Source organism: Anas acuta, chromosome 3 (assembly GCF_963932015.1).
Source record: "Anas acuta chromosome 3, bAnaAcu1.1, whole genome shotgun sequence".
In the NCBI taxonomy this organism is placed as follows: domain Eukaryota; kingdom Metazoa; phylum Chordata; class Aves; order Anseriformes; family Anatidae; genus Anas; species Anas acuta.
Window position 1 is genome coordinate 79844599 of NC_088981.1, and position 22819 is coordinate 79867417.

Below are 22819 nucleotides of genomic sequence, written 5' to 3' on the forward strand. Positions count from 1 at the left end.
CTGGCCGGGGTGGGTTTCGTGCCTTTTGGGCTTCGTTTCCCACCATGGGATTGCCCCTGAGAGGGGAGGGGGCCTCGCCAGACATGGCGGCGGACTACAACTCCCAGAGCCCCCCGCGGCAGCCCCCCGCGCGGGGTCCGGCGGCACACACACACACACACACACACACACACACACTGACAGGCAATGGGGGGGGGCAGAGCGCACCGCGCATGCGCCGCCGCACGGAGGAGGAGGCGGGGAGGGGAGGGGGGGGTGTTGAGGCGGGGCGTCCCCGCCGGCCGCTATTCGCGGAGCTCCCGCGCGCAGCCCGCGGTGCGTAGCGGCGGGGCAAGGAGCGGGGCGGGGCGGGGCGGGCGCTGCGCCGTTGGCGTAAGCCCCCTTGTTGTGAATGGGAGCAGCCGCGGCGGGGCGGGGCGGGGCGGCGGTGACGTCAGCCCGCGAATGTCAACAATGCGGCGATTGAGAGGGGCCGGGGCCGGGGCGGGGGCGGCGCCGGGACGGGGACGGGGACGGGGACGGGGAGCGCGCGGCGGCGGCGGCGGCGGCGGCAGCGGCAGCGGCGGGGCGCGGGCAGAGCGGGGCGGCAGCAGCAGCAGCGCCGCCTTCCTCCACCTCCTCCTCCTCCTCTTCATCCTCCTCCTCCTCCTCCTCACCGACAGCCTCCGCGCTGCCGCCGGTGCCTCTCCGGCAGCCGCTGCCGCCGCCGCCGCTGCTGCTCCCCCCCCTCCCCTCCCTCTCCTTCCCCTTCCCTCCCTCTCTCCCCCCCCCCCTTTTTTATTTTTCTCCGCACGGCTCCGCGAGCAGCTGGTTCAAAGCAATCGCCATGTGATGAGCGCCTGGCTCGGGGATTTTTTTTTTTTTTTTTTTTTTGCTCCCCCCTCCTTTTATTTTATTTTTATTTTATTTTATTTTATTTTTTTTGGGGGGTGGGAGGGAGGGAGGGTGGGGGGGGTTAGGCTGTAGCTCGGTGAGCGCACGGCAATATTAACCACAACCCCCGAAACGACAACAACAACAGCTGCAACAAACCCCCCCCTCCTTCCCCAGCCCGCCCCCCCAGCCACGACAGCCCCCTCTTTTCCTAAAACCCCCCTCCCCCTTTCCCTAAAATCCTCCTCCCCCCCCAAAATCACAAACCCGGCTGCGGCGAGCGGGGACCCCCGAAAGTTGCGCGGAGGCGAGGTGAGTGCGCCCGTCCCCGCCTGAAGGGAAAGGGGGGGGGAGGAAAGGGAGAAGGGGGTAAATTTGGGGGCAGGCTGCAAAAAGGGGGAGCAGGGGGGGCTGTGCGTGTGCCCCCCTCCCTTGGCTCTTCCTCCCCCCTTGCTCCTGGGGGGCTGCGGGGTGGGGAGCGCTGGGGTTGGGGAGAGGGGAAGGCGCGTTGCGTAACGGGCGGTACATGAGCGTGTGTGTGTTTGTGTGTGTGATCTGTGGGTATAGAGGTGCCTGGGTACGTATAGATGTGTGTGGGTACGTATATACACCTGTGGGTACCCGTGGGTGTCTTGTATGTGCGGGACACCCAGCCCCGTGGCTCCCTCCACCTGCAGCGCGGGGCACACGCGGAGCTGGGAGCGTGCCCCCCCCCCCCTCTTTTCCCCCCTTTTCCCCTTTTATTTTGTATTTTTTTTATAGGTTCAGGGAGAGAGATGTGAACTCCGCTAGCAGTTTCTTGGATCATTAAAGGCGTAGCGTGTAGGCAAGGCGGCGAGCTGCGAAGACGCTGGCTGTCGTGAGCGAGGCTAAGTGTGAAATCATGCCTCGCCTTTTGTGGAGCAGGCTATTTTTGTAAGGCGGCGGGTGCCGGGCTTCAGGCGCCGCCGGAGCGCTCTGCCCTTGCTGCCGGAGCTCCCGGAGTAAAGCCGCGTCTCTCCTCCTCCCAGGTGGCGATAAGAAACGTGGGGCAGGAGCCACATCGTATTAGAATTGCACTTCGGGATGTCGGGAAGGGTTGCGAAACTGCAGCGCTGCCGCCGTTGGCTCTAGTTGAAGATGTGTCGGTGTTTTCACGGCGAAATCCCGTTTTGCTGAGACTTTGGGACTGCCGCTGCGCTCGTGCGTGTTTTCATCCGGCGTTCGGAGCCTCGAGTGAGGGATTTTTTTTTCGGGCTGAGGTTCTGCCATCGCGGTGGCATGCTCGGCAGCTGGGAGAGGGTGGTGGTGCTCAGGGACGGGGGCTGCTCCAGGTACGCGAGTGCTGGAGTTTGAGGTGATTGTGATGGACGTGGTGGCTAGAGTGAAATGATAAGGTTGTGTGTTCAGCTGCTGTCTGCGGGGCTGTCGTGGCAACAGCCTTAAAGCAGTGCAGTACGAGCCTTGACATCTGACAGACAGAAATAAAATTCCCCCTCTGACACCCTCATGCACCCGCCTGGGGTCCGGGTGCTGGAGTAGGGAAGGGGACCGGCGCTCAGCCCCCTCATTTTTGGCCGTCCAGCTTCAGAGGCTGTTGGGAGGGCGCTCCGAGGCAAGAGGTGGAAGGAAAGCTGCAGGAGGACCAGCTGGGAGGACTGAAAATCGGGATTGCGGGTCTGGTTTCCCCGCGAGCAGGCGTGCTCAAAGAGAGGGCAGCCGTCGGGGTGGATGGTCGGAGCTGCCAGGCAGAAAGGCTGCACGGAGGGCGATGCTGGGCAGCTCGGCTGTGCGGCTGGTGCTCAGGCAGCCGCCTTTCGTGGAAACTTTCACGGTGGGGAGGGTCAGGTGGGAGAGGTGCAGGCAGCAGCTGCACGAGTGATGCACGCGTGCTGACGGATCCCGACGGGTCCATCAGCAGGTACCTCACGTCGGGATGGGAGTGCTGGGACAGGTATTGGCAGTCCTTTCTGGCCCGGAGGCACATCTGGAACATCTGTTGGCGTTAATGCCACGCAGGCTTGCAGGATGATGCGCTGGCGATGTGGGTGGGACGCCCTCCTCTCCTCCCTGCTTCGCTTTCGGGAGGTCGTTTTGCAGGATGAGGATCGGCAGCTCTCCCTCCTGAGCTGGGCACGGAGCGGGGCTAGCGATAGCACACGGGTGGCCAGCTCGGAGTGACAGCCCCAGCCCCGAGCAGTAGGTGCTGACCGCAGGCTCCCTGCGTGAGGAAGTTCTGGTAAGTCTTCGGCATCAAGAAGGCATCGGAGACTCACTGGAATTGATGAATTTAACAAAATCCCCATGCCGTCTAGGAATCTGGTGTATTGCTTTCTGTGTGCGTGCAATTAGCGACAAGGAGAGCTGAAAATAAAACTCCACATGGATGGTGTGTATTGCAGAGTGTGTGACAGAGCTTGCTCTGGTGTATTTTAAAACTTTCATTGTGTGATTTTTTCTGTTGTGAAGTGCAGAAGCTGTCTTACTTAGCAAGGCTGCAGTCTGATTGCCTGTTATTTTCCTGAAGGTGTTCTCTAGAAATAATTGCCAGCCATGGGGGAAAAAAATAAAAATCAACAATCGCATCTTTTTCATGGGAATTCTTGAAAGGTGTTTCCTCATTGTGCGCCTCGATGTCCTTTTTGGACAGGACTTTACACACGCTTAGATTAAATGAAAGAGACATCTCAGAGTGTAGCTAGTGAATGTCTGTGGCACGAAGCTGAAAAATGAGATGTGTAACCAGCATATGCAAAGGAATAATTTGGGTGCTAATGGCATTTTTGTGTAACAGGCAATATATTGGTGTAAGCTGAGTAGCATTTATTGCGTGACTTGTGAACAGCCCCTTGCAATCTCAGTTTTGGTCGTGTGAGCACAGGATTTATACTCAAATGAAAACCGATGTGCTTTTTTACTCCAAAGCTGAATGGCTTCTTAGTTTACAAGTGGCATGAACATACCTGCAGTGTTCAGCAGACCTGACTTAGGTTTGAAGGCATGCACGCTGCCCATCTTTCACCTCTGGGTCTGAATTTCCATCTCTGCTCGTTTGGGGTGCGATGGCTCTTTATTAGTGGTTTCTGGGCGGAAGCACGTTGGGAGAAATACACCAGTTGTTCCATTAATGTGTTGAAGGAGATCTGAATTCAAGCTGAAATCTCAGCTGTCAGTCCAGGTTACTCCTGCTGCTTTCAGGGCTCCTCCTGACTACAAACGCTTTAAGGGAATGTGGAGCAGAGCCTTTGTAGTGTCTGTCATTGTCCTTCTTTACTGACGTTTGAAGAGGCTCCTAAATGGTTTTGTTGTAGCGGCTGAATGGACAGTAGATTTCCACCCCCAATAATTTCCAAAGGTTTTCCAGAATAGCGCTCAAAATGCTTACTCGGCTCTTTACAAAAAAAATGGTCATCGTTTCTTTAAATTCAGCCAAAAGACATTAACCTTGGCAGCTGCCTGAATATTACGCATTCATTTGAAGCTCGCATCAAGAAGATGTAAAATGTATGAATACAGCCAGCTGAGTTGCAATGTGTTCATTTTGCTTTATAGTTAGGCAGAAACATCTTTGTAGTGTATTGAAAAGAGTGCTACTTACTGTGCCTCTGCTGGGCTATGAATTATAATTTTAAAGCAGGCAGGCAGTGGAATGCATACAAATTTCTTTGTGGCCGCTGATGGACTCGAAGCTCCCGAGTTAGCAGAAGTAATAATATTGATCAAAGAACAGCCGCGTGTCCAGAACAGGTAAATAAAAAGGATCAAGGGAATAAGTTCTGGAAAACCTTTGTGCTGTGAGTTTACATGCATGGCAGAACTTCCACCCGGCAAAAATCGGGCTTGGAAGCTGCTCGCATTGATCGTCGTGTGAGGAGAGACAGAGGCAGCCTGAAGAAGACCTGCTGTGCTGTCCTGGGGTCTCAGCTGATGATGTTAAGGGGATGGGGAGGGAGATGGTGGCAAGAGTCACCAGGACTCGAGGAGCGCTTTTCTTGGTCACCTTTCACAGGGAAAGGGTCAGCTCCTCTGAGGTTTGCTTCCAGAATTAGCCTAAAGCTTGAATGATAACCTTCCCTGCTGTTATGTCAACAGAAAAGATGCTCGAGGAGCTGGCGGGGACAGAAAAACTTGGGAATTTGCCCGTTTGCCCCTCGTGGGAGTTAAAACAGGAGCTGGAAGCTTGCTTTTTGGTCCTGAGGTTTGGAAACACGCAGGCAGGCTGGGATGGGCGGGTGGGTTTTGGTGCATGGGTTCAGGAGTCTCCCCTCTCAGAAGAACAGGAGCTGTTTGCTGCCTGTCACCGTGCGCTTCTTCCAGGCTGTAGGGCAGCAATTTTCCTTTCTGAAAAGAGACGAAGCAGTTATGTCTATTTAAATAAAAGCAGCTAAAGCAAAATGACCCCTGAGACTTCATCACTGCTACTTATTATAGCTGATACCATTGCGTGTTGTTGTTTTTTTTCCCCTCCTTCATTAGTGATGGCTTCAAAATTTAAGCCTGGACTAGGAAAACAGGAACTGTAAGTGTGGAGGTGTTCCTTTACCCCGATTTGCATGCAGCCTGTTTTTTATTTAGTGGGTAGGTGTGCTCAGTGTATGTGAGAGCAATTCAACATGTCAGCAGTTTCCTACGAGCTGCTCTTGCTGACTCACGTGTCTGGTGCAGCTTGGCGCTCCCCTCGCTGTAAACTATCCACAATAGGAGGCGCGGGCATGCAGGATGTCAGCGCCGATCCGTTGTTCAGAGGTTATTTTCAGTTCTCTGGTCACTGCTTTTGCTGTGGTTTCTTCCCCCGTAACACCAAAGCACGCCGGCAGTCGGGCAGGCTGCTGGTTTGCTGGGTGCACGCCATGGGGTGGAAACGCGTTGCGCCTCTGCGGAGGTTGCTCTTGAAGCCTGTCTGGGTGCTACCTGTGTTCAGCAGGACCGAACCTCTGGGTTTTGTTTCTTTTTTGGGGGAATGGGACATCTGATCTACCAAAAATAAAAAAAATCCCCTGGAACATTGTTCCCAGTTTTGATACATTGGATACAGTGAGTCCTGTACGCAAGTAGTATTCTCCCTTGGGATTTACTAGCCATGCAGTCTCCTGCCCTCCACCCCTTTTTGCGGCAGAAATCTTTAAATCCAGCAAAGAATTCTGATTAGACTTTAGAAACCTGATTTTAGCTGTCTGTAATTTGCAGAATTTTGCCGTGTCTCAGAGTCTAGCGCGTACCCCGTGCAGCAGTAACCCTGGCCACTAGCATGAAAGGATTCCTTCATTTGCATGGAGATGAAAACTTGCACTCTTGTACAACTGTTTCTTTATTTACAGACTCTGTTCCGATTACTCATAAGGATCCGAAAACGATAGCTTCTGCTGACTGAGGATTTTTAACTGATCTTCTTGTTGTGCTTTTTTTTTTTTTTCCTTCCCTCCTTTCTTTTCCTTTCTCAGTCTTATCACAAAAGCCCTTACAGAAGCGGAGCGAATTATCCTCCTGCAGTTCTGGATTTACTGAGTTTAAATCCTCAGTCATCGTTTGTGTTTTTCTTTTTTTTTTTTTTTTTTTAAGCAGGGCAAAATATAAGTGACTCTAAAAGTGTGATAAACAAAATCAGCTGGTACAAAGCAGGCTTTAATAGCAAAAAGGTGAGTTCTTGTCACTTGTTTTGTTTTTAGTCAACTGCTTTGACCAGTAATGAATAGAAAACCGCATTGAGAGCTTTTGTATCACATGAAGAAAATGGGTGTTCTTGGTTTCCGCCAATACAAATGACTCATCAGAATCAGTAGGGTTTCTACTTCTAATAATAAAAGTGTGGAAGACCTTTAAAACGTGTGGTTTTGGCCCCTGCTCTTAGTGAAAGGTTGGAAAATATTACCTCAAGCTTTTTTTAAAATAAAAAAAAATATGGAAGCTTTAATGATTTGCTGCACCACAGAAAGTGATCTCGTCCCCTCCAAAAAAACAAAAACCAAAAAACTAGCCGTACCACTGATTACGATGCGAAAATCTTCCCCTCTCCTGTCTCAGTGCTCTGCCTTCCACTGCGGTCGGTACCGCTGACATTTAGCCTCGATGTCAGAGATGTGCATCTGGAGAATATGATCTGTTCTTGTTGAGAGGGGGGCAGGCTTGGCACGGTACCTCGTCCTGCCGAGCTGTTGGTCTCCACCTCTCTTCATCAGGGTGGGATAGAGGATGGTAATACTGCTGGGTGACCCATGTTGCTGGTTAAACTGGGGTTACAGCATCTGGAGGGGAAGGTAAATAGAAAATAAGAGTTGAAGGATCAACAGTAACCTGCAGGATGCGCGCGTGTCATTACCTAGGAGGAAACACACATCTTCCAGTACTGAAAGTGATACTGAAAAAAGGGCGAATCAGAAAGTGATCTATTAAATTCTTCTTTTTTTTTTTTCCCCCCCCAAGTGATAGTTTTCATATGTGCTGGCATCCTTTTAGCTGTTTACCTGGAAGGCTGAAATCTTTTATGCTGCCTGTCCAGCGCAAAAAAGCAACCCCCTGCTGCACGTTGCACTTTGTTTGAAACTGGAGCTTGTAGAATGGCAGGTCAGTTTGTTCTCATACAAGGAGAGTGTGCCCTCCCTGCTGCTACGCTATATTAAATTTTGAATCTTTTATGCAAGGTATTCTACTTCTAGTTGTAGTCCGGTCGCTGTGTTCTGACCTGCTGCGTTAATTTATAGTGATGCTGCCTGCTTTCAAGTCATCTGCGTTGTTGCAAGATTTACAGATTGTGAGGGAGAGCTCACCTCTTCTTCCATATTAGTGAGAATTCCTGCATTTGTGAAAGCTCTATGTTTACTTTGTCTTCTGGTGCAATATTTATACTAGTAAGTTATTCCTTAAAAGGATGGGATGGTTCTTCATTTCTCACTCTATTTGAAAAGCAGGGCAAGCTTTTTAAAAAAAAATCCATGCTGGGGCAGATCCTCAGGAAATCTAGAGCTACCCCAGCTCCCACAGCATTGGCGGGCAGCTTTTACTACTTAATGTTTAAATACATTTATATACTTAACCTGGATTTTGCTGAAATGCCTCGGGTATGGTTGTTAGTTTCTTGTATAACCGGGGCTGAGATGGAGAATCTTTGGTTGCTTCTTACTGGGAAAAGCACACTAAAAATAGAGGTGCAGAAGCCTGTGGAAATATAACTTTGAAATATGTGAAAATCCAGTTGTTTGTTACATGGCAACAATAAGAGAGAGATTTTACTATTTTCAGATCAGTATAGAAGAAAAGGCCAACTTCCAACTTAAGGAGTTTATTTATGGACAGCTCTTACTGAAGTTCCCAGAATAACATTCTGTTAGGACTGCAAAATACGGTGTCGGTGGTTATTCAGAGTTCAAAAGGGCATTGATTTGGTGAACTGCTTTCAGAGTATCTTCAGAAAACCTTGCCATCAGACATGTTGTGAGGGTAGGGTTGTGGTGAATGAATAGTCCTTCTAAATCATGTCCATGTTCTCTACTTGGCTGACTTGGAAATGGGACCTGCATCTGAAATCAGTGATGGCTGGACCTGCAAAGGGGGGCAGATGCTGCCACTACCTGTATGTTGCAGCTGTGATTGTGCTCTGCATCATCTCCTCCTCTCCTTGTGCTCAGCCTGGCTCCTACCTCATCCTTCAGCGGGTCAGCTATATTAAGAGCTAAATTGGCAGAAGATTATTCATTTTGTGCATAGAATTAGTTTTCTGCTGGTTGAGTTTACTGTAGGGTCTGGCAGGGACATGAGGAAGGGAGGGAGTGGGACAGTTCCAAAAGAAACCCAAATCTGTTCAGCAGTCCTAGGGCTGCAGCAGAGTGCGCCGAGCATCGCAGTGTCATGTCCTGTCTCCTGAAGGTCACTGCTGTCGTGTTTTCGCAGTGTGTTGGTACTGCAGGAAACTGTGAGCCGCCTGTTCCCCATCTACCCTGCAGCTTGGTGGTAAGGGCTTGCTGCCAGGGCATGAGAGGCTTGGGTTCAGGCTCGGGCTGTTTAATTTTGGCTTTGCAACAGACAATTGCAAGGAATGTTAGATGAAAACAAAACTCAAGCAAGCCTTCCTCTCCCTTCTGCGTTAACAAAATGCAAAAGTGTACCACCTTTCACAAACACACACCTGACTTGTAACTGTCCCCTGATTCTGGTCCCTCCTGGCCTGATGTGGCCTGGTCGTGTCACCTGTCTGTGACAAGCTCTTGGGAATTCAGATTTTAAACTCAGGAGGTGAGAGGGGGCCTGGTGGCTGTTGGGATTGCTTGTTGGACCAAGTGGCTGCAACCCACCCCGAGCCCAGCTCCCTCAGGTCTTCCTAAAACCTGTCTACCACTGTGGGCACGATGGCAAGTGTGTGCCCTTGGAGGCATTGAGGAAGGGGTCCAAGAGATGATCAAAGCAGCCCTGGTTGGTTTCTGTTCCCTCAGGTGAAGGAGGGAGTCAAACCCCATCCTTCATGGCGAGATGGTGCAGTCAGCAGCTGGGTAAGGCCCGGGGAGCAGGGCTGCGGCCTTTGGAGAGCAGCGATCAGCCTGGCTCTGCTCAAGCATGTGGCCTGGCCGTCGGTCGGCTGCCATCCCTGTGTCCTTGAACAAAAGCAGTGGTGGCTGTTTGAAAATCTGGGTGCTGCCCGTGAGCATTAGGTAAATGTACTCTGAGAGCTCCACGAGTAAAACTGCAAGTGCATGCAGACCTTGGGGCAGGTTCTGCACTCGAACTGCAAAACCTAAATTGTGTTTCGGCTCAGCTGCAGGCATCTGAGGTACGCATTGAGCCTGTAACCCAACAAGAGCTTCTGGCTCCACCTGGGGGTTCAACTTCACTCCCAAGCCCCTCATTGATTCCCACAGCTGTTCCTATACGTGGTGCTCGGTGCCTCATGTGGAAACCCCGGTGAGCTGACAGCACGAAGCGGTGGTGGAAGACGTCAGTGAGCTCACCTGAGTGTAAAACTGGTGGTAAATGATAAAATTGTTACGCAGTTTGTCATAGCTGGAAGTTCACAGGCGGTGCAAATATAAGCACTAGGCAAGGAAATTTTTTGTTTGTCTTTTTCCCCTTCTTGTTCCTCTTCATTTGTCTTATTATTAGGCTAAAAGTAGAGTCGGTGATTCATTCAGTAATCTGTTTCTTGGACAGTTAGTCATCTGCCAATTTGTGTTAACTTTCCACTTTGTTCATAAAGTGAGTAATGCTTAATGCACTAACCACCAAATTCCAAGCTTAAAAAGCTGTGAACATCATTCAAATCATCTCCAAACTTTCTCTTTAACATTTTTTTCTTTTTACTATTCTGTAAGATCAAAGCGAGGAAGACCTGGCGTGCTGTGTGGTGTAGCTACAGCCTTATTTTTGTGTCTAGCCCTGCTTGTTAAAGTAAAACTGAAGGTTGCAAATGTACTGGGCCAGTTCTGTTGTACACCAGCCTGTGTATGACTTCAGTTTCTTAATCAGTGTTTTTCTTCTTGTTTTCCTTTGCAGCTCCTACTTTCAGCAGATAAATAATGCCTCTGTATTTCCCTCCTCCACTGACTGCCCCGACTCTCTTAATTTATGTTGTTCCCTGCCTCAACAAACTGTGATGCTATCAAGGCTAATTTAGTGACAGTAGCTTGGTCTTGCAAGGAAGACTGGGACTGGTATTAGCTGTCTGCTGCAAATATTTCTGTTGCTTTTCATCTTCCTTTTTTGTGTGGAGAAAAATGATGGTGCTGTTGAAATGTTAACTATACAGAACTCGAAGCTATAAAGCCTTCCTATAGAGATCGGGTAGATATTTTGATCTCAAGGTGATGTCAGTCATTTCTGAAGATGAACACAGTACTTGTTTGAATCACTTGCAGAATTTAACTATTTTTTTTTTCTCTTTCTCATGGAAACTGGAGTAGTGTAAAGAGTAACAAGGTCAGTAACGTCACAGGAGAACTTTATAGGAACAAAGTCTTTACAGTCTGCTCTAAAATAACATGAAAGGTCCGGCTGCAGCGCTTAGCAGCAGAGGGATTCAAAGCGAAGGAGACTTTCATCCCGCGGGGGAGCGGCGTGAGCTGGGGGTGGTAAACACTGATACCAGAGGTGCTCTGCCTGGCCAGACACTTCCTTTGTTTCTTTGGCAGGCACCTATTTATTCCCCACCCAACTTCACTCCATTTCTGGCAGGGATGTCATCCGTCTGTGTGACGTCTTCATACCCCTCAATAATCACTGGGTGGTGCAGCCCTTTGGTGTGATGTCCCCGCTTTTTGACGATGCAGTCCTGTAAGGAGAGGATGCAGAAGCAGGCAGGTAGTAAGGAGAGGATGCAGAAGCAGGATGTAAGGAGCAGCCTTTCTTTGCAGGCTCTGGTGAGCCCTTGCCACCTTCTGTCTTGGGTTGGTGGTGTCACAGCAGAAATACGTTGTGCTCTGTTGCTGCCGCAGTAAGCAGAAAACAGATTTGGTCTCGAGGGAAGGGTAGGGAAAGATGCATTTCCTCACTTCTAGACTCAAATTCCAGCTTGTGTAAACACCTGAAACATCTGGATACCCACCTTCACTTGCAGCGTGAAGGATCACAGCTTTTGAAAGATTTCCTTTCCGTCTGACATTGCGCACCAGTGAGTTTGAGTAGCTCGGTTAAGCTTTGGGCAAACAGCCATTTTGGGGATGCTTATTTGAACACCAGCCATGGAGATCCTGACCATCCTGATTACCTGCAGATTTTCCAGCAGCGGTGGTGGTGTTTAATGCACTTGTCTCTCTAGACTGATTGCAAGTATCATGTTTCAAAAGTAACTCGTTTCTGGTTCAGGCTTCTTTTCAGCTTTACTTTTGCTGGAGCTTTACTTTTCAGGGCTGATGCTGGGCTAGAATTTGGACCTTTTTTGACTGCCTGTTTCCTTCTGAGCTGCATTTGTCGGAAAGGCATACAGGAGCCAACCTGCACGGGTGCCTTATTTCAGACAAAAAAATGGGATGGGATTGCACATGGAGGGACCCAAAAGCTGTACCAGAACTGCCCAAGAATCCCCATAGGATGAGAAATTAATGAATTTGCTGGCAGCTGTGCTTCAGCCCATGCAGAGGGCAGAGCAGGGAGGGAAGGGAGCTGCAGTGGGCGCTCTGTTGCCAAATCCCACACCAGCCTTGCTTTTAGGTTTCTGATTTAAACCTTCAGGGCATTACTCAGAAACTTGTCTTTGCTATTTTGGGGTGGGGGACATGAACAAAGGCTGATGTCTGTGCTGCAGCTATCAGTTTGATTCAGCATGCTCTGTGTGTGACTCAGGTGATGGTTGATTCACCACCATAATTTAGCTTTTTTTTTTTCTCATTAAGGCGGTAATTTGTAATTTTGAGAAGTTTGTGTCATTTCATTGGATTATGAACCAGAGCACAATAAAACTGCGAGGAACACCTTTGTTTCCAGTCCTTTCCTTGTGAGCCTCAGTGGTTTGCGCTGGGTTAGGGAATAGAAATGGGGGTGTGAGACACTTTTTGCGGGAGCATACGGTGCTTTGAGGATTGCTTTATTTCCATCTCCAGCACTGCTGCTCTCAGGTCACCCAGAGGTGGCAGGGTGGCCGTGTGGCTTACAGCACGGGTATGTGCTTGGTCAAGAGGCTGTGGGGTAAGCTGGTGGTGACCAAGCACCTAAGACCTTGCATTTGTTGAAACTGTCGAAATACCAAGGTAAGGGCAGTGACTGAGCGGCAGCTGTTGTAAGGCTGAAATCATACTCAACGCGTTCTCCTGGAGGAAGAAAAATACATTCTCTCCACCCCCTACCTTCCATTTGCTCCCACACCCTGAAATTTGGGACATTCATTCCTGTGAGGATGAGTACATCAGCATCCTCCTCCCGAGGCGATCGAGCAGGGGCAGCCTTGCGAGGGCTCTCCCCTGTATTTATAGAGCAGGTGTCTCCCTCACTGGCTTGCTCTGCAGGTGCACTCCCTGTTCGGTTGAAGAAACCACGAGTTGAAGCGAGGCAGTTTACAAATAGCTTTTCAGTGTTTGTTTTTATTTTTAACTCTTTCCCCACCCACAGGCCCCTCCCCCTTGAAGCAGCTCAGGGAGGGGAAAATCGTTGTTGCAGAAGATGCAAATCAGGCAAATAGTTTCCAGAGGACCCTCAGAAAGTTGCCTGCAGCGTGACAGTGGTGATCCCTTGCCTGAGCTCCAGCAAATAAATGTTCCCTGCAACTTTTTTTTTTTCAATAATTTGGGATTTATCCCAATTATTTTGTCTGTGGCTGCTGTTTTCGGAGGGTTTCGCTGTTTTTTAAGGGCTGATGCAGTGATGTACCTAAAGGCTGCAGAGGTGAGGTGTCCTCCTGATGTCCAAGGAGAGCACCTGTACCAGGTCCAGCTGCTGGCAACCCCCCTGGTGGGCACCTCCAGCCCTTGATGTATGGCCTTTTCCCCAGGGTTTAGTTTATCGCAGAGAAGTTATCTCAGCCGTACTGTGCCATCTGAGCACGAGAGGAAACACAGACATTTCTCTTTTTATTTATTTCCCCCCCCCCCCCCTAACTCGTGTTCAATCACTAATGGAAAATTCTGGTCGAAAGGGCAAAACTTCTTTTGCTACGTGTTCAATCTCAAAACCACAGCTCCCGGCGCCCAGGACGCCGCCGCGGCGATGCCCTGCTTACGGGCTTTTTCCAGCGCTGCGTGGGTGCAGTAGGGGCGCACGCGTGGGGGAGAAAGGGAAAGGGCAGGGGAAAGGACAGGACAGAGGTGTGTGTTCTCTCTTTAAATTAAAAACGAGAGAAAAAGAAAGCCCAGCCAGCTTCAAAGTAGGTTAATCGTTGCCAAAAGTCTCGACGCCGGTACTCCGCACGCACGGATGTATTTTTACACATGCCGCAAGCCCAGGGTAGCTGGAAAGTATGTGGGAGCCCCTCGGCTTCCTCTGAGACACCTACAGGTGGTCAGACACAGGAGGGGGATGGAGGAGGAGAGGCGGGGGGCGAGGTGGGACGCCCACTTCCTCGGGCGGATATATCGCGTGGTGCCGGGACCCGCTGCTGGCGGCGGTGGCGTGCGCGCGGCCGCTCGCCCCGGCCCTCGCTGATTTGCTGCTGCGAGGTTTATGACTAAGGTTGTGGTTTAATATGCCCTTTTTAGGCGTTGCAAAGTGTTTTAAAATTATCTAGTGTTGCATTTCTTCCCTTTTTTTTTTTTTTTTTCTTTTCTCCTGCCATTGCCTGTTCTACCTTTTAGAAATTTCCGCGGCTTTTAGAAGCCTAGAAGTATAACGTTATTTAAAAAGAAAGAAGATGTTTTCCCTGGTCTTTATTGGTCAGCTACAATTAGGGATTGTTTGCCTCTGAGAGAGTTTGAGATTAAAAAACAACCCTTAAGGTTTAAATATCCAATGCAAAGTGTCGGTGAACCTTGAAGCTAAATAAAAAGGAAGCTTAAATACCCAAGCGTTGTGCAGAGCCTGTCTTTTTTTCCAGATGAGATGCCTTTCTTCTGCAGCTGTACCCCAAGAAGCTTCGTGTTAGCGTTTGCAAGTACGGATTTGTTTCCTTGCCATTTTTCAGCCTTTACTTGAGCGCCTGTAATTTGTCTTAACTCTTCCCGTGCTGTTTAATGCCTCGGATATTTGTTGGGTGTACTGCACGTGTGCTCGTGTTCAAGTACACTTCAGATGAAGTGTTACAGCCTCATGGGCCATGCTGCTGTTGTGTTAATGATGAAGAAAAACTTGCACATGCCAGCTTGAGGAGGAGGTGGGAGGGAAGGGAGTGGACATATGGCTATGCATAGATCTGATTGTTGTAATACCCATCCTTTGCAGCAGGTTGTACAGCTTTGGTTCCTATTGGTGATGTTTTCTTTTGGTTCATGTCTTCTTCTGCTTAAAAACAGTGTAGAATTGGCCTGCTCCTCTTCCTGGGAAAGAAGAGGGTGTTTTCACCACGATAAAGGAGCCTTGAATACCTGGCGTCAGCTCATGGTGGACACCAGTTCCGAATGCTCTGCTTCAGGGGATCCCATGCAAGTTGAGCTGTCAAACGTAGTTATTGAGCACAGAGCAGAGGTGTAGAGTGTTCCTTCTGATACTTTTTCCACCTTTGTCTTGGAATTAATTGGGACTTCAAGAAAAGGGCCCACCAGTCCTGCTGGATAGTGTGTTTGACACTTGAAAATGCTGACATGCAACTATTGTGGAATTGTTAAAGCATGATACACACTTCAAAAAGGAATAACTGCAGGGAAGTCTAATGCCCCACGAAGATGTAGCAAGATATGCTAATCATTAGCAGAGTAATATGGAATTAAAGTAATTTAATTGGGGAAATGGTGTTGAAAGTCTTGCAGCTCTTTGGCTCGAGTTCATCTGCAGAAAGACTGCCTTGCTTTTATTTCTCATGCATCATTTGCTCTTGACCTGAGGTGGCCAGTCCTCAACCTGCAAGCCCTGCAGCTTGCTCTCCAAAATCCTCCTCTAGGTTTGATCTTCCAGGTGCTCCTCCTTGAGTGCCACAGCTCGAGCCTCTCCCCTGAGGCTGTCTATGGGAACTACTGTGAATTGCTCAGGAAACAAAGACTGGCCACCCTCTGGTTTAATGACTGTTTGGAGGAAAAAAAAAAAAAAAAGAAAAAGATGGGGTGCAGCTGAAATAACCGTAAATGTTCCGTGCAGCTGCCAAATTTGAGTCGTTGGATGGGAAAACGAGGGAGAAGGTGGTGCAAAGCCAAGAAGTAGCAGGGAAAAAATCAGAAATTACACAAAGAGAAAAAAATGGGAAGAAAATCAAAGCCCTGTCCTCTGTGACATTGGAAAGGGGGAACATGTAATTAAAACTCCTATGTCGAAGTAGGTGATGTAAGAATTAAAACACATACCTGCTCCAAGTTGCTGCTTTCTCTGCAGCCTCATTTCAAAATTAACTCTACCCCAAAAAAGAGCTGCTTGCATACAGGAAACTATGTTTTTGACAAGAACATACAGTAAAAAGACAGGGTGGGGCATACGTGTCCTTTACTGTATGAAAGCAAAAAGAGAGGGGATGCTGCAGGGGATCGTAAGTGAATATGTGTTACTCCTCTCCTTTTTTTCGAAATGGGTTCAGAAGGTATCGTGCTCCCCAGGTATGACAGTGAGGCTTGGGTAGTTGGTATGACAGCTACAGCGTGCCATTTAAACTCTGCCATTTTGCCATCCATTTGTTTAAAAGAAAGCAGAAAAAGGACCTAATGGTGGTAGGAAGTTGTAAAACATGTAAATCCCCAAAGCACCGCACGTATTTAGTCCAGCACACGGAACTTGCATTTGGATCAGAGGCACATAGCAAATACGCTTCTAATTTATTTGTTTTGTGTTTTAGAGACCCTACTTGTAGACATAAATTAAGCAGATCGAGATCTCACCGTGGTTGCAAGCTGTGGCAGAAAAATTAGCACCACACTTTCCAGTGGAAGCAGAACAAAAATGTAAAGTCTGCCAATTAAATTGGAAACAGCTTTTAATTTCCCCTCTCCTCCTCCCCCGAAGGATGAATGGCTTACTCTTCTGGATGGAACTTTGTGTAATGACTCATAGTTTTATATGGATTAGTGTGAATATGTAGGTGAGGGAGACACTGGTATCTGAGAAACTATATATAGTGTCTAGGAGAAGTGTCCTGGAACACAGAATATATGAATGTTTGATCTATTTCTCTTGATGAATTAATGGAAACATAAATGCAGAATATCTTCCTCTCTTTACTTCCTCCCCGCCCAGTTGGGCTGGGCAAATACAGAGCTCTATGATACATGTACATCATGTACGTATCAATAACCAAGGTAGTCACTGAAATAATAGTTAACCCCTTTGCCCTGCCTGACACAGGGTGCCTCAAGCCAGAAGCATAACAGCTCAGACATATGCAGCGAGCAAGCAGTTTCCATGTTACCATTCACTAGGTCATTATTGGGTGGTGATGATGCTTGCTGGATTGCGGGGTCTGAGCTCTCCTGGCAGCTTAGGATCTTTGCCTCTTTGGTCAGGCAAAGCTGGTCCCAGCCTTACTGTGGGCAGCAGCCAGGGGTACAAGCATCATATGCCCTGCTCTTCTAGTGACACCTTTATATGCCTTGTGTTGGTGGGTCCTTGTTGTACTTGCTACTGCCGTGGGAAGGGCAGTCGTGTTTGTGCTGGATAAACCAAAATCTAATGGCTCTGCAGTTACCTGTATCTGGTAACTTAAGCTGAGAGTGTGGGTTGGTGTGGGACTTCTGCAGTAGACTGAGATGTTTTCCACTTCCAGGCTCTTGTTTCATCCTCTCCTCTCTGCAGCCATTTACGATGCATTGACTTGCACCAGCATAGCCGTTAATGAAACCCCTATCAAGGAAACTGGTTTAAAAAAAGAAACCTTTTTTAAAACTTGTTTCAGACTTAGTCATTTCACTGTGTTGCTCCTAAGAAAGTCCACAGAGATTTCAAGTGGAAAAACTAAAGGGTCAGTAAATTGTGGTGGAGGATAAATGGGATCAAGCAAGGGAAAATGGAGATGTGCTGAAGTGGTATTGCTGCAGGTAGATCCAGTAGGGCCTGTACCCGTAGGTGTTGTTTTCTCTTTCTAGACCACAGCACCTGATGAAAATAGTCTTCTACATGGAGTCTCCATTAAGGAGAAAAGCAAGAGGGAAAATCTTTTAATGTCCTTTTTTGATGGTTGTACCTTAAAGTTAGGCTTTAGGTAAGGATCTGCCCACCTTGAGCAGTCAGCCAAAAACCTTAGATAGTTAGGGCCTCCTTTTTAGATTTTTATCACAGCTTTAGCTTTTAATTGTATGGACCTTATTTTTTGTATCTCAGGCTTGCAGATCTTTATTGTACTTGCACAGAAGTTGTTATTAGGTAGGAGGGCTGAAAATCCTGAGGTCGGTCCTGAGCTGCTAGGGTCTGTGCTTCCCTGGGAGCATGTTGCTGATCTTCCCTGGGACCCTGGCAGTAGATTCTCCTCCTCCTCAGTTCCCTTTAGGAACTTTTTTTTTTTTTTTTCCATTCAAGCAAGGCTTACTCTCAGGGTGTCGTGATACCCTGGGAACATTTTCTGGAGAAGGGGAAATGCATTTACATTAAAAACACAACCAACAACAACAACAACAAGAAGCAGCCGCTTCTCATATAAGTTGGAGGGGGGGAATCCCACAGCGTCTTCAGAGAAATAGACTTATTTGGAAATGTGCATGTCTCTCAGACCTCCCACCATCTGATGTTGAGGAGGGCTGACTTCCATTTTAAAACCAGTACCTGGCATAGGATAGAGTTATAATAAAGTCTTATTGCCTGGAAACCCAAACATGGAGAAATCAAGAATTCATGTCGTTTGGTTTAATTTCTTGAAAATAGATTAAAACTCCAGTGTTTATCTTGGATCCCCAATGCAAGGAGCTGGAGGGAGCAGTGAGGGTATTTTATGATTAATGAGCCTTTCTGCATATGTTTTTCATGCCTCTTGGCATTTAGTAGTCTCAGTGACCTAGCTTTGTATTTCATTTTTCTCTCATTGGCATTCTCATTAGTTGTCTCCTGAGATGCAAGAACTCATCCTCAACCAGGAGATCTCGGCCGTGAGGGTGTGAGCTGGTTTCTGTCCCTTTGACCCTGCCAGCCAAGTAGGGTTTCTGTCCTGTTTCCACCAGCGGATCTTTTTGTCCTCTGCTTTGGCGCAGAACAGTTCCTACAACACATAAAACCGTCATCCTCACCTTGAAAACAGGACCAGCTGAAGATGGGGAGCAGTATTACCCTGAAATGGCCAGCCTGACTGAAAACAGGTTACTTTGGGTACAGTAGGAGTGGAGTCACAGTGCCTGTAGCTTGGTGCAAATCAGGTTTGCAACCTCTGCTGGCTCCCGTGCTGGGTTCTCTGGTGGTCCTGGCTACCGAGGCTGCCCTGACAGCAGTGCAGATGTAGCCAAAGGAAAAATCAGGGCCATAGGAAGTGCTCCTCAGCCTTCTTTCTTCATTCTCAAAAAAAGAAAAAAAAAAAAAAAAAAGAAACCCAAGATTAGAACAAATGGTTCCTGGCACGCACCACATGTATGTGGAAGGCAGCAAGTGGGGGAAGAGTGCTGTAGGGAACCCAGGGGATCCCAGCATTGCCATCAGAGGGTTTTCTTCTCCTTTTGAACTGGTTTTATGGATCTGAGTGATTTTTATGGATAGGGCGGGGTTTGCCTTAGCACATGGGACCGATCCTTCATCCAGAACAAGGAGAGGAACATCTGATACTGAAGATAAGCGTTTTATCCCCTCAGATGGGAGCTGTCTCCACTGGTGGCAGGCCCTGTATGGCACATCAATAGATCTGCCTCCCTTGGGGTTTCTCCCCGCAGCTGCAGGCCATGTGCTCCTGTGTGCGCACTCACTGAGCGGGCAGAGGGGAGCAGTTAACCAGCTGCGAATCAGTGAATTGGTGTGGGGGAAAATATTTCCCTTGGGCAGAGAAACGCCATGCTAGAGCAGAGGCTTAGCTTGGCAGGCCCTCTGGCACGTCAGGGACGGTAGGGACTTGTGCCACGACTCTGCGGTCACCCACCTGAGCTGAAAGAGGGACGGACTCCCAGTTGGCAAGTCCTAATGTAGAAGTTTTAGGCGCTTTATGACTTTATTCACATCGCTACACAACCAGCTGTGCTGTGTCCTCTGCCACTTCGAACAGGGTGTGAAACGGTTGGGGAAGAAACATGGGGACAGAGAGTTGGAGCATGACCCAGTGTCTTTGCAGACCAACAGGGGGATTGGGAACAACTGGAAAACAGCGGTGTGCTGCAGATGGGCACAGCTAGCTGGGAGCTGGAGCGTGAGTAGGGCATGCTTTTGGCAGTAGGGCTTATGCCTCCTTGCCTGCCTCTCCCCTTACTTGGAGAATAGTCAAAACAGAGAGAAAAACAGAAGTCATCTGATCCACCTGCTGGAGGCCCTTCTTTGTACTTTCGCCTTGCTGAAGAGGCAACCGTAGAAGTTTTCCCATTCATTCCTAACTTGTTCGTTTTGTCTTTTGATGCCCGAGCAAGTTCAGTCTATACCAGTTTGTTTTCCTCATGTGCAGGCAGCCTATCTCTGCAGTAAATATTTTTTGTCTTTCTCTAACCCCTGGTTACAACACACCTGTTTTCTACAGTGATGCATGTCATTTAACTAATTGTGCTTCAATGGAGGAAGTCAGTGAGTAGATGGAGGGTTTTATTTCACTGAAGACGTTCAGGAAAAGCAGCTGCATCTGTGTTCTGCATACGTCCTTATTCCACCCCACGCTTGACTGGTTTGTGGAGCGCTGTGATGAGCACCTGACGTGGTGAGTTTCTCACGTGTGTGAGCGGCTAGGTGCTCATCACAGGGTCTGCAGAATGAAGCATGCCCTAACGTGGGGCATAGAAAGCAGCTCTGCTTAATTTTTGTGGAAAAAGCCTCAAAGGTTTGCATGAGCCTTGGCTAGTAACCCAAAGGAATGGGGCCTGCTAGAACCGAAGTTACTGGAGAAGGTCAATGACAGCCCTGTTGGCCATAAGCGACCTCCTAAAAAGTTGGTTTCCAGTAGTGAGGGGAGCAGAAAAGACAGCGTGGGGTAAGTTTTCCTCTGTTGGAACAGTATTAGATATTTTGTGCCCTACCCTGAAGCCTCTGTATAGCTCTGCTGCCTGAAGCTGATGATGGGGTGAACCGCAAGTGTGATCTGGAAAGGCATTTTCTTGTGTACAGAAAAAACCACCATCATGCAGTTGCAATTAAAAGTTGCCAGTGTTTCCTCTGGGTGATATATTTGGAAGTGATATAGAAAAGCATGTAAATCAAAGTGCCACTTTGTGGGGAGCGCTTATCTTCTACAGAAATCAAAATTAGCAAAACTAAAGGCGGGATATTACAACCAGCAGGCCACTAGGCTGCATGAAGTGAAATCAGAAAGGGGCTTGCCATCAAGGTGGTCGTGGATATACTGCATTGACCTATGCAGATTTGAAGACCCATCTTCTCCAAACAGATTAGGAGAGCTACAATAAACGTTAGCATAAAAGCTAACATATGGGAAAGCTAGGACCATGCTCTCAAACTCTGAACCAACTTCTGAAACAATTTTCAATGCATTTTTTCATAATTATTTTCCTTGCATGGGAACGGCGCTGTTTAAAAAACAGTTGCTCGTAAGTATGTAGTGAGGTCTTGGTGCTCTGAACAGCGTCGTACTGCTCTGAAAAACTTAAGGCAAAGTTGTTCCAGGACTGGATCCTGAATATGAGAAATAACAGGTAGAATGACATATCGGATGTAATGCTGTTGGTGAAAAGAAAGAGATAATTGGCCTAGCAATGTCAATGTAGAAAAATCAGCCATTCGGTGTAATGCTTTTTATAGGTCAAGGGGAAGGCAGAGAGATGGGGGCAGATCATAAGATGGAAGTGAAGTGTGAAAGTGGCCATTAGCTGTTGAATACAGCAAGGATTATACCATATGTTGTTTAGATGTGTGTTGTTTATATACATACTCTACTTTTCATTTCTCCCAGAAAAGATGTACTATTTTTAATGTACTGGACTTTTGTTTAGTACCTTTACTTAGGACCCTCTTATCTTTAGGGGAAAACCTGTACCTAATAGGATTATTTTAGTGGGCACAAATCCCTACTTGGGTTACAAGCACGTGTTTTGGACAGGACATGTGTTGGGCACTGTGCATGGAATTTTACATGGCAATTGTCTTCTTTGCTTTTGTGGGTAAATTTTCTAGCGCTAAAATATGGAGCTGCAAACACTGTGCTTCATTGTTAGACTCGCTGACCTTTGCCTTTAGTTGGAAAGGGGGCAGGAAATCTGTGTTTCCTAAAAGCTGCCTGAAGTCACAGAAGAAAGCCCTATCCCTTATACATGCAGAGTATGAAATGACCTCTCAGTGCAACCAGAAATAACTGTGGCCACATGAAAGCCGTACGGAGGCTCGGCTGTTGGAAGTCAGCGGTGATGAGAAGCAAATAAACAACAGGGAACAAGATGTTAATGTTGGTCGTGTCAGATACGTAAACTCGTGTGGATTGTAGTAGTTCTGCTGGTCGGGATCCACGACTCATTCCTTACCAGAGTAAGCATGAGCCCATGGAGCAGATGGGTACGCATTGTTTCAGAGGCCAGATCCAACGTGGACAAAAGAGAGTCTGGGACAAAATACATAGAAGGGAAATTGAAGCCGTTGCCTTTTCTCTGACTCTTGGACTCTGTTAGAAAACAAAAAGCAATCCAGAGTGGTGAACGTGAAACATCTCAGCCTGTCTTGCCAGTTGGAGAACTGCTAATAATGTTTATAGTCTTGGAACAAAAGGCAACAAAACAAGTTACTTAAGAAAAGAATCCATCATTCTGACAAAAATAGAGCTTTCAGCTATTTTTTTGTAGGAGCCTCTGTTTCTCCAGCCAATCAATCCTGTTACTGAATAAAACTCTGGAAATCAACTTAACAAGATTAATGTCTGTAAATATTTGTAAAACCTATGTGTTACACAGTCTCTTTAAATGAGATTATCTCGTGTTTATAATACTTACTCATATTTTGTGCCCAGTCTGGTCTAAAATTGAATAGTTTTGATTAATTTTTCTTGCTTGTTTAATTTCATGCTTAAACCAATAACTTACAAATCCGCATGACTGCCCACTTATTGTTACACTCAGAATAATTGCGTTGAGTCACTGTTCATGGACTCGGATTGCCATAGGGTGTTAATACTTGATATTTAAGCAGGCATGTTTATCTGAAAGCTGGCTCGTCAGCCTGCAGAATGCAGTGTGTACAACGGGAAGTTCAGCCTCGGATGACTATAGATAGGAAATACATTATGTGATCATTAATAATGTCTAGAATTCTTGTCTTTTCAAGGATGTTATGGAAATTATCTGCTAAATGTGAGAAAATGAATGCAGGCAAATGGATTTGCAAGTATGTTAGCAACTTTTGAGCTATCTGTAAAAAATAACATTGTATGGCATTTTCTAGG

The 22819-nt window shown here is 47.7% G+C and overlaps 1 protein-coding gene across 5 annotated transcripts in view; it reads left to right on the forward strand.

Annotated features, from left to right (window-relative positions):
• Positions 1 to 292: 292 nt before the first annotated feature.
• BACH2 (BTB domain and CNC homolog 2) overlaps positions 293 to 22819 on the forward strand; it is a 188417-nt gene continuing 165890 nt past the window's right edge. For 4 of the 5 annotated variants that reach the window (XM_068677940.1, XM_068677944.1, XM_068677949.1 and 1 more), the window contains exon 1: positions 463 to 1185. The gene's annotated coding sequence lies outside the window, so the exon portion shown is untranslated. Of the gene's footprint in view, positions 316 to 462; positions 1186 to 22819 lie in introns of those variants that run through there. The other variant, XM_068677942.1, reaches the window with a different exon arrangement.